The sequence below is a fragment of the Wasmannia auropunctata genome, unplaced genomic scaffold (genome assembly GCF_000956235.1).
Source record: "Wasmannia auropunctata unplaced genomic scaffold, wasmannia.A_1.0 LD336043.1, whole genome shotgun sequence".
In the NCBI taxonomy this organism is placed as follows: domain Eukaryota; kingdom Metazoa; phylum Arthropoda; class Insecta; order Hymenoptera; family Formicidae; genus Wasmannia; species Wasmannia auropunctata.
Genome location: NW_012026847.1, coordinates 881253 through 886182, shown reverse-complemented (window position 1 = coordinate 886182; position 4930 = coordinate 881253).

The window sequence follows — 4930 nt, the reverse complement described above, 5'->3', positions numbered from 1 at the left end:
CCTTAATACATTGATAACACGTACGTTTCTGCCCTTTTCAGGCCTTCCTCAGCGATACAAAACTCTTACACGGAAAGAACAATTTTGTTGAATCCAAATCTAAAAATAATTTTTGTTCAATAATCAAAATAATTTTGTGCGAAAGTCAAAGTGATTGCTAGAATATGAAAACGTTTTATAGCAATGCTCATCAGCTTTAACATTCTAACAAATTAGTTTGATGATTCAACAAAAAATTATTTTCAGATCTGTTTTTAGCAAAATTTTTAAACCTTTCAACAAAATCGTTTTTTCCGTGTACAAAAACTCTTATATTAAGAAACGCAAATTAGTTATTCACCTTCGCTCGTTCTGTATATGATTCCGCAATAGTGGAAAGTAGTTCCGTAACGTGTGAGCATCGCTTCTAACTGTCTGATTAAAAGATCAGTCACATTCTGGAACAAATCAATTCGGTTCTAATGACACATTCGCAGTGATCGTGTTACAAGTACACCTTGTCAAGTATAATGTCACAAACAGAATGTCGCTTAACGTTAATTGTATCTTTTCTAAATATTTTTTTTCTTTTTATTTTAAACATTCATAGAAGATCGCGCTTTGTAAGAACAAATTCTTTCCCTATAATTTCTTATCAAGCTTCCAATAATTATTAGTCATTTTGATCACGTCTTTTATCATGTCTTCTGCTGAATATAGCGGTCAGATTCCGCTTTAATTAAGTCGAGATGTGCTTTAATTAAAGATTTATAAGCTCTTTCGATATTATGCGTCGACCCTCGATATGTCAGGGGCTGATCGGAAGCAATTCTTTCCGGTCCGCGTTGTACGGGACATAAACCATTCCAGCTTAATGCACCCGGAGAAATCACTCCTGTCGCGTAGAGAGCCATGAATGATGAACTAGGATCTGGATGGATGCGACGGGCACAGAAGCGTTTCGCAGAAATCCGCAGTGCGTTTTAATCAATGCTAACAATCCGTTTATGGCACCGAGGGTCGGAGGCATTTGCCAAAACCGAAGGGCGAGGATGACCTTTTCCGGGTTTGCGAGGGTCAGTTTTCCTCCTGCTCGTGCACGAAATTGCGTTACCAAAGCGAAACTCATTTCATCGAGACGACACTGGCATGTGCCTGTCCCTCGTCTCGAAAGAAATCATCTCCATTAATGTCGGCTGAGGGAAAACCGACGAACGATCATTGCACCAATAAAATCTCCTTCAAATCATCAAATGTATACGAATAAATGTATTAAGTAGCATTAATTGAATAACAATAATTAATTGAGAAGAAATTGAGATTCGAATTAATTGCATAATTATTTAATTATAAGTATTTAATTGTATAATGAAATAAACATTAAAGGAAAAGAAAAATACAATCCTTTTATCTGACAATATCAAATGTACAGAATTTTTATCGGCGTCCAAACTGGCGCGTAACCTGTTAACAATTTAAATTCCCGTAATTGAGCAAATTTATATCTTTACCGTGGCAAGAAGTTGAAACGAAGCTCGATGACGAGCTCGAATTAACGTGGCTTATTAAGAGCCAATTAAAGTCTGAAGGCGATTACGTTTAAATTTATGGTTCGTTAGAGTTAATTTATCGCTCGTCCTGACCATTATCTTCGTTTTAATGTAGTTACTCAGATATGGTGAGCAGCTACCTCAGTGATCGCTTTTTCCGCATTAGACAAGTTTGCGTCTTCCTTTCTTTCTACAAACTTCCTCCACTTATACTTTCTAGCTGCTTTTTGTTCTAGTTCGTCGATTCCCTTTCTCCTTTTTAGCGCCAAACAGAGATGAAGACAAAATCATTACGAGCCAAATAAATATTACAATCTTGATTAATCATACGTTTATCACTGATATGACAGTAATTTTTGATATGGTAACAATATATCATAAATACAATATGAAATTATAGCATTTATATTAATACACTATATTATCAGATACCACGCTTATTTTTTACGATTATCATATATTCGTAGATCGGCTGCCATACACACGCACACATACATTTAACTATCATATACATACATCATGATAATTAAGTAATTTTTTGTAACAATATTTTCATACACGAAAAAAATTGCTATGGATGTTACAACAATATTTTCTAAGTTTGAAAAAGAAATGTATGTGAATTTAAATTATATTGATATTATATTGAAATTTATATACGATTCTCGCAAGTAGTCGTTATGATAACATTCGGTTAAAATATCTTCATGTATCTGGTTGCCTCAATCGAAGTATTATTGTTTTCTCTAATGTGATCTGCACAACAAATAATACGATTGAGAGATATATATAATATAGTTGCATGTCACAACATTGAGACTGAAAGTTTAGTTAACTATAATAAGTCACTTCCAAAATATTTTAGTTCCTATAACTCTTTTGAATTTATGGGCGAAAATTATCACAACATAATAATATTGTGATAATTTTCGCCCATAAATTCAAAAGAGTTATAGGAACTAAAATATTTTGGAAGTGACTTATTATAGTTAACTAAACTTTCAGTCTCAATGTTGTGACATGCAACTATATCATATATATCTCTCAATCGTATTATTTGTTGTGACAGTAATTTTTTTTCCGGCGTGTACCATTTTATATTGAAATTATCTTGAGATATTTAATGACAAATCTTTCCACCTTGCCGCCATATGCAATTTAATTTTCCTAAAGATATGCAATACTTTTACACATATAATACGTTAATTGGCAAATATATTTAGTAACGGTCTAATTCTTTTATTATATTTCTCACTGGGTGTCGCGTTGCATGTGTGTGGCATGAGTGCATTCGGCGCAGTTGTACTTTCGATGGCGTCACGGGCGCGATGCAACGAGGATGCGGCGGCGGTTTTAATTACAATGCAATTTTCCTTGCGGTGCCCATCCCTTTGAAATGCTGTTAGGCTTCCACTCGGATACACGAAGCAATCACGTACTTCCAGGGCGAGGGAACGTCTCTCTCGTGCCGCCGCGACGTTTTGATCCGCGAAGATTAAAGGGGTGCCGCCCTTTTCCCTGCGCCCTTAATGTGCCCGCGCCGTCACTCTCGTGCCCCATTGTGGCGGTGTGCGGAATTTGGCACGACCGCCGCAAGTGCGTAAATATGGCGCAGAGCCGGCGCTATGTCACTATAGCCCTTTTTCACTGCCTAACTCCGAACGGACTCGCCGCCGTCCCCACTCGAACGCCGCAGCTTCACGTTTCACTGCCCGGTAACGACGTCGATCCCCAAAGTCGTCGGAAACAGACACTTCCACGTAATTTCTTTAATGATGATGGTAATGGATCTAAAGATATGGTTTATGTAATGAATTTGAAAAAATTATGTTTTAACGGTCCCTAATTATTTTAAATTATTAAATTGATGCAACAACATTAATTTTTAAAAATCTATTTGAATCTTCTCATTTAATATAACAACCTATGCAACATATAAATAGAAATATATATAAAAATACATGCAGTATATACGTATACAAATAAATCTTTTATTTAACGAGGAGTTTCGTGTTTCAAATATATATATATATATATATATATATATATATATATACACATTGCACAATTGTGTTTCAACGTTTCATTGATGACGATACTTCGTCACGCGGTATGTTTTCTACCCTCGAATGCGTTTTTGCAGTCCACCCTCGGGCCCGGAGTACCATATAAAACCCATTTACGATCCAATCCGGTCTGATAAATTCCAGAAAACGTACAAGTCACGGACGGGATGCGTGTTTGGTATAGGGAGGATGCAAGAACTATAATGGATTATCGAGGGACGGTGTTCGGTAATCGAATACCATTTAGGATTAAAACCCATCAAATTTTCCTTCTCCTATTAGCGCGGAAAGGCAGCGTAACATATTTTTCTGCGCGCTTATCACTGCGTTCTATGGCATTCTCGCAGTATTTCTTTCTATTTGATGATGATGAAAAATCTATTTTCTTCACAAATCCCGGAATTTTAAAGAGTAACTATATTTTATCGTTGCAGAGCTTTTCGCACATACTTTTATTTTTTCCCCATTTCTACATCTTTATATATTTTCGTCACCGAAAGAAACCGCCTTCAAGCCCGTTTGACTTCCGATCGAAAATCTGATTTCTTTCGCATTTCACACACATGACGCGCGTGTTCAAGTATTTCATACCTGCAATCGACATCTATCGATTTCTCGGAAGCGCGAGCAGCTGTACGCGAACTTTAAGGTCCTGTGAAATTGGGCCGTCGTCGTAGAGAAGTTTGCCTTTACGACGGCCGATGCTTCCGCGACCCTTCGTCGGCGAAAAGTGAGCGAACCTACGAATGCCGAGTAATTTCTTTGTCGTCTTTTAGGAGCGAGACGTTCCCCACGTATAAATCAAAGGACTCGTAAGGGCGTAATGATTCAGCAGAGAGCTTTTGTCGTAGGCGAGTGGCCTTTCCTCTTTGGTTTTTCGTCGCGGTGCTTTATGTCTCGCGAGAAACTTTCGTAATAGCTCCGGCACATTTTGATATCAGGAGAAATTTTTAAGAAAAACCGGAAGTTACAAGTTGAAAGCTTTTAATAAATTTTATACAGTTGAATAGCTGAATAGTTAACTTTAGGTACTCTTAAACGTTACGACATCGAGTTTTCATTGAATAATTCTTATTATTGAAGAACTTCCATGTATTTAAATTAATAAAAAGATTTCACGTTTTACTTTTATTAAAAGTTATTGGCATCTCACATGCATCGATTGTTTACAATTTTGATAACAATAAAATTTATATTTTATACACGTGAAATTTTGCAGCTTTTACATTGCAATCTATTTTTTATATGTCCTACTTTTTTTTCAATTGAAGTAATAATTAAGTGACTCGGGCGTATTGCATTTATCTTAAGCGCCGCAACCCTCATTCTCAAGGA